Below are 15,974 nucleotides of genomic sequence, written 5' to 3'. Positions count from 1 at the left end.
CCAGTGCCATTACTCATCTTTTATAGCAACGCCGGCGAGCTCTGGGTAGGCAAGTTAATTATTAATGTGTCTAGGCTGGAGAGAGGGAATCTGGAAATGAGATTGGTGGGTTGCAGGTTTTTCTTTCCCTTTTTTGGCGTTGGCCATCAAGGTTTAAGCCCAGGGTATTGCAGCCTATTTCCTGAAAAGGATGCTGGCATTCCCCCAGTGACCGGCACTCCACGAAAGGGACCCCCTTTCCCCATCTGTGGGACAGTCCCATCTCCCCCCCGGAGGGCACAGAGGGAGCAGCTTTTGTTTTTTATCTACTTTGGAACCGGCCCATACCTTTCCTCCTTTGCCTTCTGAAACCAACCTCATTCCCACCAACTGCCTCAGAGCAGCTTCCAGGCTCAGGTGTGTGAGACCTGAGCCCTCAGCCAGTAGTCTGAAGCGTTCAGAAAAGAACTGCCTTGTCCCGGCCTCAGTGCCTGAAAACCTCCGCCCTGCTCAGCAAGTGCCCTGGGGTATATTTTCAGTCCCCTGCTCTGTAGGACTGTGGGCCGAGGCAAAAGTGTCTGTCAGGTGGTCACCTGACCTGCCTCTCCCAGTTCCCTCAGCTCCAAGTGGAAGGAGGAGGTCAAGGTTGGGGAAGAGCTGAGGGCGAAGTTCTTGCTGTGGTTTCAGTTTCCCTCCCAGCTGGCTGGGAGCAGGTGGATTCTAAAACTGGTAGTCTCACCAGGTGTGCTCTGTGTGTGCTAGTGAATAAATAAGAATGGGAGGGCCCAGGTTTAAATGGACGGCTGTGGATGAGGCTTGGCTTGGCGGATTGGGCTGGCTGGAGGGCTGAGATTTTGCCCCAGCTGGGGCCTGAGGAGAATTGTCAAACTCAGCCCTCCTGGCAGCATTGTGCCTTAGAGACCTGGGACACTGCTTGTTCTTTGTCAGTTTAGGATAGAGGACTCAGCCTTGTAAACTGAAGGGTTGGCAGATCTGTGATGAGAAGATGAGCTTGCCTTGGAAGCTGACACTCTTGAGGGTGCAAGAGAGGTCTGGGCTTATGGGGGGGGAGAGGAATGTGGGGAGGAGGATGGGCTTATAGGGGTGAGGAGTGCAGGGAGGGGGATTTTAGCTCTAACTGTGGGCTGTGAATTGTATCAGAGCGGTTCGCTGAGACAGGCTGTTGTACCCCACATCCCTCCCTTCAGTTGTCTGTCCCCTACCTCAGTGGCTTGGCTTCCTGGGTTCCTCCTGGCTCTGGTCTCCAGGGCTGGACTGTTCTGATGGCTGCCCAGGGACACCTAGTCCCCATCTCACCCCAGCCTTCCGGGGAGGAAATGAGTGAAGGAGGGCTTGGCTTCAGAGAGGCCTCTGATCCTGACACCCTGGGTTACTGGGGAGTCTGTGCCACCTGTCTTCCCACTGGGTTTGTGGTATGTGCACTCAGTGGCACCCCTCCCCCAACTCACATGCTTTTAGAGTGCCACCTTCTCCAGCAGTGCCCTGAGCTGCTGGTGATCTGCTGGCACTCTGCGAGTTGAGGATTTGGAGATGGTCCTGATTAAGAACAATTTTTTTTTAGATTATGGGAAGTCTGCCATCCAATGTTTGCTCACTTGCAGCCTACTGGTCATAGCTGAATACTCATTGATAATGGCCTGGCCACTGCCTGGGAAGCTACTCAAGGTGATTCTGTAAAGAGTAGGTGGGTCCCAGGGGGCACTGTGAAGCGAACAGGAGGTCATCAGGGATTGTGACGTTGTGGGCAAAGTGAGGCAGCTGTTATAAAGGCTGTGGGAATTGTGGGGTGAACAGGAAGAGATCAGAGTCACTGTGAGTGGTAGGGTCAGAGGGCTGAGCAGGGCTGGTTTGGAAAGTCCCCCATGTGTCCTGTTCCTAATGTCCATGCTGGGCACAGCGGGCTGTGGAGAGTCCAGCATCAGCTGAGGCCTCTGTTCTGGGACCTGACCGCCACTGCCACCTGGGAAAAGGGTCCGTCTTTCTCTCTGTACACCAGCTCCTAGACTTCTCCCTTCCCTCTTAACAGAGGTGCTGGGTTTTGTTTTGTTTTTTTTATAAATTTATTTATTTATTTATTTTTGGCTGTGTTGGGTCTTCGTTTCTGTGCGAGGGCTTTCTCCAGTTGTGGCGAGCGGGGGCCACTCTTCATCGCGGTGCGCGGGCCTCTCACTGTCGAGACTTCTCCCGTTGCGGAGCACAGGCTCCAGACGCGCAGGCTCAGTAGTTGTGGCTCACGGGCTTAGTTGCTCCGCGGCATGTGGGATCCTCCCAGACCAGGGCTCGAACCCGTGTCCCCTACATTGGCAGGCAGATTCTTAACCACTGCGCCACCAGGGAAGCCCAGGTGCTGGGTTTAATGGTGGCTGTTACTGTGTTCCTCAGCCCCAGCTCTGGCAGGGAGCGTCTTCCTGGGACGGGCAGCTGGAGAAAGTACCCAGTTTAAGAGAGAGGTGCTTCTGAAGGCTTGTTCTGAATCACAGAAGATCAAGGGGAGAAACAATAAAGACCCTGGCAGTCTCTGCAGTCTGGTTTGTAAAATACAAAATTCCTCCCTAGGGTTTGTACTGTCTCTGGTGAAGAGAAAAGAGGCTAGTTATTCCAGGCCTATGCCCCCTGCGTCTCCAGGTGAGGGGAGAGAGAATGACGAGGAGTTAGTTGAGGCATATGGTTTGTGGCACTTTCTCTGCCCACTTGGGTTCAAACTCAGTCTCTGCTGTTTACTAGCTTTGTGTTTGTGGGCCTCTCTGAGTCTGTTTCTTTGCCTGTTAAACAGGGATAAGGGTACCTCTCTTCACCCCCTCCCCCCAGTAGGATAATTGTGAGGATTATACAAGACGTTTGTAAAGGATTGAACACAGTGCTTGTTAATTGGTAGGTTTTTTTTTTGAATTAAAGGTAACTAGAGGATCCTTGGAGCAGCAGCTGAGAGGGCTGTTTTATTTTACAGAAGATGAGAATGTCAGAAATGTCATTTTGTGCCCACCCCAGAGGCCATACCTGGGCTTCTAGGGTCAGATATGAGAACTGTCCTGGAAGAGTTTCTTCTGATCTTCACATTAAGTCTGTTTTCCAGTCTCAGATTATTCAAAGAGGCCTTGGAGACCTGTGAATCCCTGACTGCAGGCACAGAGCATAATTGAGCTGGAAAGGTAGCAGCCTCAAACTCTTGCTAATGCAGCCATCTCTGGTCCAGCCATGATTGTGGATTGTGGATTGTTAGTCCCAAGAACAACCAGACACCTGGCACTTTTTATCTCTGTAACTCTGGACGAGTCCTTTTGTCTCTTTGAACCGGTGTTCTGTGAGAATAATAAAGCCTGCCTCTTATGATTAAATGGAATAGTTGTATGCAAAACTGTAATGCAGTAATGTAATGCAGCTTACTATGTACCAGACACTGTTCTAAGTGCTTTCATATATTATCTCATTTAATTCTCACAACAATTTATGGTGCAGTTAATTATTGCCCGCATTTTATTGACGAGGAAGTTGACTATTAGGAATTGTTACTGTTGTGTGGTTGACCCCCTGTGGAAATCATGCCTCTGAAGATCTCTGCCTCCCAGAGTAAGAATAAACTGAAGTTTCTGCAAGTACATTTGCATACTGCCTTTCTTCCATCCACCTATTCTAACATCTCCAGCTAACTCTGGATATGTTTGTAAAATGAGTGAAAGAGGTCCTTATTGGTCATTTTGGTTTTTCAGTGCCCCTCTCTTGTCCCCTCTGCCTTTCATCCATAGGCTCTGTGAGGCTTATAGACACAGCACCTTCTTGGCTGTTACTTTTAAGTGTCATTTGTGTGGGACTGTAATCCTCTTGGGCTCACTCACTTAGTGGTACCTTTTAAGAACGAGGTTGCTGGTGGATCAAAGATAGTTGATATTAGGATAGTAATGCAAGATACATAAAAAGGATTGTACATCAGCTTGCCTTAATGCTGGGCAATACTTAGGTACTGAGGATCAGTTGTATCTCCTTCTGACTTGAGTGTAATTCATGTAAATAAACTAAATGTTTGTGGATATAAAAACAAAAAAGAAAGAAATAAAGAGGTTGCTAGCTTGATTTGACTTTAGGCAGAGGAAATGTTTGGTTTAGAGCCAACCATTAGGCTTGGAGTTTTCAAGGTCCCATCTTTCTTTCTAATGGTTCTGGTTAGCTATTTTGAGTCCTTCCCTCTGCTCCGAACCAGCTGCCAGTGAGCACTCAGGTCTGAAGTTTTAAATGTGTTAGGGAAAAAAAAAAGGGAAGAAAGAAACAAACAGCCTGTGAAAATAAGGACTCACGGCTGGTGGTGTTTCAAACACGGATGGTGCTCATTAACAGAGTTATGATCACAGCCTCAAATTTATTCTCATTACTTTTGTAGCCTGTTTATATGATAAGAAAAAGGCTGCAGCTTTGTGGGTTATTCTTTCTTTTTATGACAGGAATAACATTTATGGGCGTATAACACAAGTAAAGGAATAAAGGTCTGGTTAGGAATAAAAAGTGAAAAGCAACTGGTGGGACTCCGGGCATACTCAGAAGATTCCAGAGTTCTCGTTAGCAGAGATTTTTCACAGCACGGACCTGGGTGCCTTAGTTCCCACAGCAGCCTGGTGATGTCATCAGAGGGATATTGTTCCTGTCATTTTACTGGAAAATGGAGTAACTTTTCTGAGGTCAGGTAGCCAGATATGTAACGCTGGAGACTGGACCCCGGTCTCTGAGTTTCTGAGTCAGAGGCAAGCAGTCTCATTTATCCTTGTAACAATTTAAATAATTTTTCCTATTATGGACACATGATGGAAAATGTAGAATATTATAAAGGAAGATCGAAGCAGGGAATCATGGCCCAAGCATTGTGTACATCTTGGTGAATTCTAAAGACTTTTGTTTTAGGAAGAAGGGAACGTTTGTCTTTGTCAGGGAAGAATTGCTTGTTATTTATACATCTCTGGGCATCTCCAGTTTCCTGTCTTGGAGCAGGCACTCTTTCTGTAAGCTTTGATTCCCTACAAATTCAGGCCAAGTTCTTTATTTTATGTGAAACACCGTGCTAGGCACGGTGGGGGAGAGAAAGATGAGCAAGGCATTCCTGCCTTTAGAGAGTTTATCATTAAGTGGGAGAGGCAGATGTGTACTCCACCAATTAGTCCAGGTGTAATAGTAATAGCAAACAGCGACTGTATCCAGCTCTGTTCCAGGTGCTTTAGACAAGTTATTCACATTTAATCCCCAGACAACCTTGTGAAGGAGGTGTTACCCATTTTACAGTTGTAGAAAAACTGTGAGGTTAAATGGCCTGCCTAAGGTGATAAAACTAACAACCATCCAAGCTGACATTCAAATCCAGGTTGTCTCATTTCAAGACCAAGGGCCCTCTCTTTTGAAAATCCCTTAAAAGAGAAGCACGAAGTCAGAGTCTTTCAAGATGAGGGAAGGTATGGCGTTTATCTCTTTGTCATTCTCTCTCATCCTTTTCTTCTGTCATCTTTTATGATAAATGATTCTAATAATTTTGAGTGGTATTCATTACCTTTTCCGAAAATTCCCTGCTTGGATTCTTTTGCTTATCTGGACCACTTGATAATAAATCTCATAACCTCAGAACTGGAGGAAATGGAAAGGTTGTCTAGATCATTCTCTTTCTTTTCTTACTTGGGGGAAACTGAGTCTCAGAGAAGGGACCTCACGTGGACATACCTAATAGTTGTTAGCGCAGTCAGGACCAGAACTCAGGTTTTTTCACCAGAGTTTCCCAAAATGTAACAGGATATGGGATAATACAGGGGTGAGTATTTTAAATTTTAATAGTTTTATACCTGAGTATATGATTTTTTCATGTGAAATATGACTGGAATATTGAACTCATCATTTGGCAGCTACTGTTGCTTAGGATGTGTCTAAAGTCTATGCTGTCTGTTTAAAGGAAAAAGTGGACGTACAGGTTGGACAGCGAGGTGGCAGAATCATGGAGGCGGTGTGCGGGCAATGTGTGGATGACATTAGGGAAACAGCGCGGATACACCAAGTTGTACTCTCTGAGAGGATTTACTTGCCCTATCAACTTGATTCTTTTAGGAGCAGGAAGAAGGGGGCCAGACCCTAGTGGAAGCATATTACCTACTAGGTATTTTACCTGTCGGTCAGTATGAATGGGTTCATTGTGTGTATATTGTATATTGAGAAAGCTCCGAGAGGTTGATTAACAAGCCCATGGTCACACAGGGTAGATTGGAGAGTGAGAGTTCAGATCCCAGCTTGGGCTCCTTCCCTTGCTCCTCCTTGACACCTGCCACATTCCACAAGGTGGGTGCGCCCTGCACCCAGCCTGCCCTTGTCCAGGGTTCTGACACTTTCTTGTTCAGGTACCAGGCTCAAGTGGAAATGAATGTGATTGGGTTGCTAGGTTGCTGCTGTAGCCTGCTAATTTAAAGCTTGATTTTGATAGAATTTCAAAGAATGTGCTGTATCTATAATATGTGTATTTATCAAATCTGACTCATGCTGGTAAGTGGTAAAATCCTTATCCTGCTGCCTTTTGGCTTCTGTACACATTGTGATGACGCCGTGTGGATTGTGAGCTCCAAGAAGACATAGACTGTGCCTGTCAGTCTATCTGAAGGGCAATTACCAAATGATTTTTGAGACTGATTCATTTATCCATATTTTCAGAGTTCGGAGAATCAACCAGTAGGTTTTTACCTAGGGTGGAGGTGTGTGGGCTGCTTCCACGTTAGCTGAAGAAACTCAGAGTTGCAGGTTATGAAGAGAAGGCCTCCTTTGGGAGATTTTGGCTAGAACAGGGGCTCTAGGCTTTGGGTCCCTCCTAAACCTGTCGAGAAGCTTCTACGTCTCAGTGGTTTAGGACCACATGGAGCATGGTTTCTTGCAGGAGGCAGTCAGTCACTGCCCATCTGTTATGCACTAAGAGCTGTGATAGTGAGGTAGGCTGAAAGATGGCTCCCTCTCCAAAAGGTGTCCGTGTTCTGATCCCCGGAACCTGTCAGTGTTACCTTATGTGGTAAAAGGGATTTTGCAGGTGTAATTAAGTGAGGAATGGGGAGATTATGCTGGATTATCTGGGTGAGCCCCGTGTAATCAGAGGAATCCTTATAGGAGGGTCAGAGTGAAAAGAAGGAAATGTGATGACTATAGTCGAGGTTGGAGTGATGCAGGCCTGTGAGGAAGGAATGTAGAAGCTGAAAAAGGCAAGGAATGGGTTCTCCAGAAGGAATGCAGCCCTGTTGACACTTTGGTTTTAGCCCAGTGAAACTGATTTTGGACTTCTGACCTTCACAACTGTAAGATGGTAAATGTGTGTTGTTTTAAGCTGCTAAATTTGTGGTAATTTGTTACACCACAAATATAATACAAACCGATACCAGATGGGTACTGAAGATCAAACAATGAACATAGCACAGTCCTTGCCTGCCTTCAGTGGTTCTCAGTCCAGTGGGGGAGACAGGCAAGTACGGAGCCAATTTTGATAACAGTGATAAGTATCCCCGTTAGGGCTGTAAGTTCAGGAATCTGTGGGAGATAAGGGAATTCAGCCTGGGGAAAAAGTTCTTGGATGAGCTGACCTCAGAGGTGCCACTGAAGGAGAGTTGGAGTTAGGGGATGAAGGAGGCCGGGAAGAGCTTTTATGGAGAAAGAAGAGCATATTCAAGGTCATCTCAATAAGATCTGAAAACTAGGTGGAGGCGACTGGCCAGGCCTTCCAAGGCAGAAAGCTGGTTTAATTAAGTTGGTGCAGGTCCTCATGGCCCTGTTTTCAGACTAAAGCCTTGCACAGTGGGAACTAAGATGGAAAAGTCCTGGTGCTACGCCTTCAGGGTTGTGTGATGATAGACCTAACACCATCTTGGGCACCTGCTAGGTCTTTCACTTATATTTTCCCATTTAATCCACGCAACAACTGTGAGAGGTAGGGACTATTATTTTCTTCATGTTGCGACTGAGGAAAATTGAGGTTAAGTAATGGGCCCAAGACCACATAACTTGTAAGTAGTGGGGCTGAGATTTGAATCCAGGCCTTCAGGCCTTCGAGCCCTCGTTCTTAGTATTCTCCTCTGTGGTAGGAAGATCACTGGGTCAGCAATCAGAGGAGCTGAGTTCTAGTGCTAGCTGTGCTTCTTACTAGATTTAGGTCAATCTACTCTTCAACCTCAGTATTTCCATCTGTGAAAGGGGTTAAGAGGCCTGCCTGCTTCAGAGATGTTGTGAGCCTAAAGGAGATGCTGAAGGAATGTGTTTTCTCTGTGAACTCCTCTCCTCTCACCAGAGTTTCAGACACCTCCAGAAAGGTCCTTGTTTGTTACTGAGCCCTATCTTGCAGTACTAGCCATCCTTAAGGGTCATGAGGCAGGTTGGGATATTTGGCCACAGTGGATCATTGACGTGTCCACATGGGGCTAGAGTGTTTGCATCTGTGGGTGGTGGTAGAGATAGAAAGTGGACAAGAGACAGGGAGTGGCCTGTCTCAGGGTACCGAGAGTGGGAATGTAAGTCTGGAAGGAAGAAGTGTAGTCTGCATTGTGTTCCCTGCAAAGATGCCAACGCTAGAGGTGACTGAGGGGGAAACTTTCCTGACATGGAAGTTGGGCGAGCAGCATGTAGTGATTTGAGGCAAGTTGATGTGAGTTCTGGAGCCTCAGTCTCTTCATGTGTAAAATAGAGCTAATGATTCCTACTTTGCAAAGTATGTGAAAGCATCCTGCCCAGTTCCTGGCATATAGCGGACATTCAGTAAATAGGGACCATCTCTAAAGCTGGCTGTTTGAGACTTCTCAGGGTTAATCCAACAGATTCCAGTTCTTTGCAGAAATTCCACCTTTCTCCCTTGCCTTTCAGACTCACTTAGGCACATTGTAATTGGACGTGAAGGGAGGTCTGGCCACAGAATGAGAGACTCGTGACTCTTTGATGGGGAAGACCCTGTGCTTCCCAGCGAGAAATGGTGACAGGTGGTTTTCAGGTGGCTGCACTGGGTCTGCTGGGCCATTTTGGAAGCGAGACTGTGTTCATCTTGCCAAGTACAAGATTGAGTGTCACTGTTTTGCTTTCTGGGAATAATGGCCGTGCAGATAAAGTAGATTTATGGCGCTGAGGTATTTCAAAGAATAGACTGTTCCTTTTTTTTGAATGTCTACATCTTCTGGTTATTAAGGTAGTGGTTATTTTAGAATATTTTGAAAGTATTTTTTAAAAATAAAAACATTTACTTCCACACCCAGAGATGATTACTGCTAACATTTTAGTGTATTTCCCTCCATTCTTTTTGAAATGAACATATACTTTTTTCACAAGATACAGAGTTGAATATGCTTTTATTCACTTAACATATCATGTGCATTTCCCAGATTATTACATATTCCTTAGAAACATCTTAATTTGTTGCATAATAGTCTGTTGGGTACATGTACCATAATTTTCTTAATCATTCCCCATTCAGAGGTTGGGCATTTAGATTGCAACTACTGAAATACATAAATACGTATTTTCCCCTAAAATATGTAAAAATATTTGACTATGGTTGGTTTTTTTTTTTTTTTTTAACTATCTTCTTAGATTCCTAGAACTGGAAATTCCTAGACCAAAGAATCAGTACATTTAAAAGTGCATATTGGTGGGGATTATCGGACTGTTCTGTTTACCTTATATTTAAAGCAAAAATGTTATGGCGTGTCAGGCGGCTGTGGGCCAGCTGGGTGAGGTCCCTGCGTCTGACCATTGTGCACAGGAGGCTGCCTCCTCACCGCTCACTCACTTCCTGGCAGACAGTACAATCAGCCCCTTGTAGCTCCCCAGTGAAATTTAAGTAATCGGTCAGCTTCTCCAGTGCTTCCCTCTCTGTCAGGAAGTTCATCTGTGAATCTAACCTAAATCTCGTCTGCTGCATTTAAAATCCTCACCCGCTGCTGACTCCCCTCAGTGGGAGTGGAGCAAAGCGGAGCGGAGCTGTGCACCTGCTGCAGGCAGCCCACTCGCCTCTCTCCCCACTGCCTGACCACCGCAGCTCCGGCCACCAGCCTTATGTTACCCTGGAGGAAACTTGAAGGTCTCTGGCTACTGCTGTCACGACTAGGAGGGCGGTCCCTGCATCGAGTTGCTGCCGATAACACCAGGTAGGGTTTCCAAACCTGAGAGTGCCCTTGGCATGGAGGCCAGCATCCCGGCCTCTCCCGTGCCCTCTGCAGAACTCGTGGGGGCAATTAGCATTCAGAGTGGTGCTCTCCTATTGACAATGCGGGTCTATCAGATTGGTTCTCTGGGAAAAAAGAAATGTGGCTAAAGCAGGGATTAATTGTGTTTCAGTCCCAAGTGCATTGGCCAAGGGGTAACTGCAGTGAAGGAGTTCAGCCAGGCAGGGAGGGGCATTTGAGTGCATTCTGGTGATGGGGGAGCCCACTGTCAGTGTGGAAAGGGTAGGGTCCCACCCTGGGCCTCCCACCTTTGGCATCAAGTAGCTGCTGTGCCCGCCACCTGAAGAGCCTTGACTACCTTTCTTAGCCAGAGTCCTTTGTTGAGAGCTGACAGCTTTCTTATGGGGCAGTAGGATGTTAATTTGGAAGGGAAATGAATATAGCTGCAACTTCATGGGTAGCTAGAGGCCCCTTGTGTCCCTCACTTAGGCCTTTTAGAGCTGGCTGGCAATAGGCCAGCAGAGTGGACCAAGTCGTACAGGAAACAGACTGGGGATTGAGTCCTGCAGCACCTGTGGGAGTATCTGAGCATGGCTGGAGCCTGAAGTGTCCCTGGGGCCCGGCCCAGGCTGGCTGACCTCCTCCAGCTCCTTGCCGTCCCTTCCATGTCAGCACCAGGAGATCCTGCCTCAGTATGAACTGCTTGATGTTCCAGCTTTACCTCCTCAGAAGGTCTGCACTCTGAAGACGAGATGCTTTGTTTCCTGTTTGCTGTTCCTTCCTTCAGTGCCTGGTACAGTGCTAGTGCTTGATTGAAATGAAAGAAGCATTTATGAGGCAAAACCCAGTGGTGTTACGCACTCAGTAAAAAAGCTAGTTCTCTGCTCTTCAGCCCCCATTGAAAATTCCGTGTCAGATGGTTTTTCTTCCTTTTGAATAGGGGGAGCTTTTTTTCCCCGCCTCACCTTATTTTTATCCCTTGTGCACTTTGGAGCTGAATATTGCTGGTACTTTTACCTTGACAAGTTGGAGCCCAGTGTCCCCACTGTGAGGACTTAGCCCAGTGAATGCCATCCCTGGCTGCCTGTTAGAATCCCTTGGAGAGCTTTTTAAAAATACTGATGCCTGGGACCCAGTGCCAGAGATTCTGATTTATTTAGTCTCAGTTGGGGCTCTGGCACCATCATTTTTTTTTTTTTAACATTTTTTTGGAGTATAATTGCTTTACAATGGTGTGTTAGTTTCTGCTGTATAACAAAGTGAATCAGCTATACATATACATATGTCCCGGTATCTCTTCCCTCTTGCGTCTCCCTCCCTCCCACCCTCCCTATCCCACCCCTCTAGGTGGTCACAAAGCACTGAGCTGATCTCCCTGTGCTATGCGGCTGCTTCCCACTAGCTAGCTATTTTACGTTTGGTAGTGTATATATGTCCATGCCACTCTCTCACTTTGTCCCAGTTTACCCTTCCCCCTCCCCGTATCCTCAAGTTCATTCTCTAGTAGGTCTGTGTCTTTTTTTTTTTTTTTTTGGCTGTGTTGTGTCCTTGCCGCTGTGCGCAGGCTCCTCTAGCTGCAGTGAGCGGGGGCCACTCCTCACTGCAGTGCGCGGGCCTCTCATTGTCGTGGCTTCTCCTGTTGTGGAGCACGGGCTCCAGTCACGCGGGCTTCAGTAGCTGTGGCACGCAGGCTCAGCAGTTGTGGCACACGGGCCCAGCCGCTCCGCAGCATGTGGGATCCTCCCGGGCCAGGGATCAAACCCGTGTCCCCTGCACTGGCAGGCGGACTCCCAACCACTGCACCACCAGGGAAGCCCCTAGGTCTGTGTCTTTATTCCCGTCTTGCCCCTAGGTTCTTCGTGACCATTTTTTTTTTTTTTTAGATTCCATATATATGTGTTAGCATACGGTATTTGTTTTTCTCTTTCTGACTTACTTCACTCTGTATGACAGACTCTATGTCCATCCACCTCACTACAAATAACTCAATTTCGTTTCTTTTTATGGCTGAGTAATATTCCATTGTATGTATGTGCCACATCTTTATCCATTCATCTGTCGATGGACACTTAGGTTGCTTCCATGTCCTGGCTATTGTAAATAGAGCTGCAATGAACATTGTGGTACATGACTCTTTTTGAATTATGGTTTTCTCAGGGTATATGCCCAGTAGTGGGAGTGCTGGGTCGTATGGTAGTTCTATTTTTAGTTTTTTAAGGAACCTCCATACTGTTCTCCATAGTGGCTGTATCAATTTACATTCCCATCAACAGTGCAAGAGGGTTCCCTTTTCTGCACACCCTCTCCAGCATTTATTCTTTGTAGATTTTTTGATGATGGCCATTCTGACTGATGTGAGATGATATCTCATTGTAGTTTTGATTTACATTTCTCTAATGATTAATGATGTTGAGCATTCTTTCATGTGTTTGGTGGCAATCTGTATATTTCTTTGGAGAAACATCTATTCAGGTCTTCTGTCCATTTTTGGATTGGGTTGTTTGTTTTTTTGGTATTGAGCTGCATGAGCTCCTTGTAAATTTTGGAGATTAATCCTTTGTCAGTTGCTTCATTTGCAAATATTTTCTCCCATTCTGAGGGTTGTCTTTCATCTTGTTTATGGTTTCCTTTGCTGTGCAAAAGCTTTGAAGTTTCATTAGGTCCCCTTTGTTTATTTTTGTTTTTATTTCCCTCACTCTAGGAGATGGGTCAAAAAGGATCTTGCTGTGATTTATGTCATAGAGTGTTCTGCCTATGTTTTCCTCTAAGAGTTTGGTAGTGTCTGACCTTACATTTAGGTCTTTAATCCATTTTGAGTTTATTTTTGTGTATGGTGTTAGGGAGTGTTCTAATTTCATTCTTTTACATGTAGCTGTCCAGTTTTCCCAGCACCACTTATTGAAGAGGCTGTCTTTTCTCCACTGTATATTCTTGCCTCCTTTATCAAAGATAAGGTGACCATATGTGCGTGGGTTTATCTCTGGGCTTTCTATCCTGTTCCATTGATCTATATTTCTGTTTTTGTGGCACCATTGTTTTAAAAAACATTCCACAGGTGATTCTAGTGTTCAGTAATTTTCCCAGAATAAGGAGTAAGATGTTCATTCCTGCTCTGTCATGTCAGCAGTTTCGCTTTATGGAAAGATGTGTTAGAAGCCTGTGATATCTGCAGCATTAGGCTGCTCACATCCTTTATGGAAGCAGAAAGGATAGCATGATAAATGAGAGGATTGTGACAGGCTTTCGTGGGTGGTATTGGCTTGATGGGAAGCCCCTGTGGATGTACCTAGCATCCCTTTCTGTTACCAAGATGTGCTCTGGCTGTCAGTCTGCCTGGTAATTAAGCAGGGGACCTGGGCAGGAGGAGGATGTTTTAGTTAAGGTGAAAGATAAAAAGGAACAAACCGGCAATGAGCCTGTTTATATTCGGTTCATTAGCCAGGGCCTGGGTTCACCTTCTTCTCAAACGTTTGGAACATGGGGCAGACGGGACGGATGGGGAACAGGGCTGTGAGTTAATGGCAGAGGATGGCGTTCAGTTTCAGGCTAGAGGACAGAGAGGTCAAAGCTGTGGGTGCCTGCAGTGAACGTTCAACCCTTCATGGCTCTCGGTTACCCATTGCAGGCTGGGATCCCTAAGGCCTCACTTATGCTAATTTCCTTTTGAATGTTGTAGATACCTCTTCCCAGAGGAGATAATAGGAGACTGAGTTATTGCCATGAGTGAATGAGCCCTTTCACTAAGGGTATTTGGGTTTGCCTCTGGGTTCCTTTATGTGATTCGAGGATGGTTATGCCCCTGTTGACTAACGCATTTGACTTGATGTCTTAAGTCCTATACCTTCCCTTACCCTCTTTGGGGTGCTTGTGGTTGGGCCTTTGTTCCATGAGCACCCTCTCAGATTGAGGGGCTGCTTTTGTGGTTTCAGCTGCTCCTTGGCTTCTGTCTCATGGTTTGGACACTTCCAGGCCCTCTCAGCCTTAGAGAAGTTGGAGCTCCCTTAAGAGAGCCCCGTGTAGTTTTATCAGAGGTGAGGTGGCCTCTAGATTAACCCCTGGGGTGCTAATGGCACTGTTCCTCAAACTTACAAATCCTGCTTAGAAAAAGCTACACACATTTTATTTATTTATTTCTAGTTTTCACATGCTATTCAAACTGCAGTTTTGCTAGCTGTCTATAACAGATTCCCCTGGGGTGCCTGTTAAAAATGCAGAATATATGGGACTAGAACCTAAGAATTTGCATTTTAGCTAGAGTCCCAGGCCATTATCAGGTACAGGAATGTTTGAGAATCACTTTGTTAAAAAAAAAAGTCACCCCCTTTGTTTTACAGGGGAAGTATGACACAGAGTGGTTAAGTGACTTGCCCAGGATCACACAGTGAATTCGGGCTGGAGCCAAGCTGGAAGAACCTAAGCCAAGTCCAGAATGTTAACATCACCTCATAGTTGTATAGACCTTTGTTCTTTGAAATCGTAGCCCATCTTTCTGCCCCTCTGGTTTGCTAAGATGGAAAGTGTCATTCATCGTCTGTTTTGAACCAGATTACTTTTTGCTGTGGGGAGCTGTCCTGTGCATTGTAGGATTTTTTAGCAGCATTTCTTGCTTCAGCCCCCTGGATTCCAGTAGCATCCCCCGGTTGTGATCATCAAAAATGTCTCCAGGCATTACCAAATGTCCTTGGGGGGCAAAGTCACCCCAGGTGAGAACCACAGCTTTAGCTGCAAAAGCCATGTGTCAGGGAGGTTCCCTAAAAGCATCCTACAACATTTATTTTTACATCTAGGGATTCACTTTTAAAATTTGCATAGCTGGCTTCTACCCGACTTGGCTACTGTGCTGGATTGCACACATTAATGAAGTCACGCTGAATATAAGCTCTTTCCTCCTCTGTTTTGGCCTGCAGAGGAAAGACAGGTAAGCTTGGAAGGACCACTGAATTTGGACTCTAGTCTACGGTTTGCCTGCCAGCCCTGCATGTCCTAGCTGTGGGATCTTGGGGAAAGTCGCTTGCCTTCTTGAGCCCCTTTCCTCATCTGATTATGATAGAAATAAATGTTTGTTTTGAATGAGAATTAAGTGACACCTTGAATGTGGAAGTGTTTATAAAACATTATTCATATATTAAGTGGCGATGATAAGATTCAGGTCTAATTACCAGCACTTCAGGTTTTCTCAAATTCAAGAGTGCGGAACTCAGCACAGCAATCAATTCTAGACTTGTATTTGGCCAAGTATGTTACCCTTGTCGTGTTTCTGCCCATAAAGTTAATCTTCCCCCTCTCACTTTAAATTTAATCTCCTTCTCCTTACTGGCCGTTGTGATACCTCTTTTGGGTCATTGTCTCTGCAAGATTGGTTGTTAGTTTATTACCTGTGACTGGCAAGAGCTGGGTTCTTTTTATGGTAAGGTTTCAGAAGGGCCGTCAAATAGTTTATGAAAATCAAAACCAGTGTCACCTTCCTTTCCCTCATGGCCAGCACCCAGGGAAGTGCATAGTAATTGGTACATGAGGCCTGAATGCAGGCGGTGAAGCCAGCGTTCATCTGTAAAGAGTTGCATGCAAATGAACTTGGAGATTAAAGGTCTCTGAGCTGTTGGCACAGCAAAGCTTGGCTAGTCCAGCACTTTATTTTGCAGACAAGGAAACTGATTCCAGAGAGGGAACATGTCTGAGGTATCACAGGAGCAGAGTAAGATTGTGGTCCAGGCTTTCCAGGTGCCGGCCGAGGCTCTTGGCACATGTTCACGCGTGTCCAGCCTGCTGATTGGACGGTGTGGGGGGAGCAGGCCCCACGCTGTATCCACGGTGCTGTGGCTCCCCTCTGTTTTACTT

At 46.0% G+C, this 15,974-nt stretch overlaps 1 protein-coding gene across 5 annotated transcripts in view; it reads left to right on the top strand.

Annotated features, from left to right (window-relative positions):
• The window catches only part of PLEKHA7 (pleckstrin homology domain containing A7), a 213,268-nt gene that overhangs the window by 78,169 nt on the left and 119,125 nt on the right, over positions 1-15,974 (top strand). The window lies entirely within an intron of this gene.

This window comes from Balaenoptera musculus, chromosome 8, assembly GCF_009873245.2.
Source record: "Balaenoptera musculus isolate JJ_BM4_2016_0621 chromosome 8, mBalMus1.pri.v3, whole genome shotgun sequence".
In the NCBI taxonomy this organism is placed as follows: Eukaryota; Metazoa; Chordata; class Mammalia; order Artiodactyla; family Balaenopteridae; genus Balaenoptera; species Balaenoptera musculus.
This window is presented reverse-complemented; position numbering and strand designations above follow the sequence as displayed.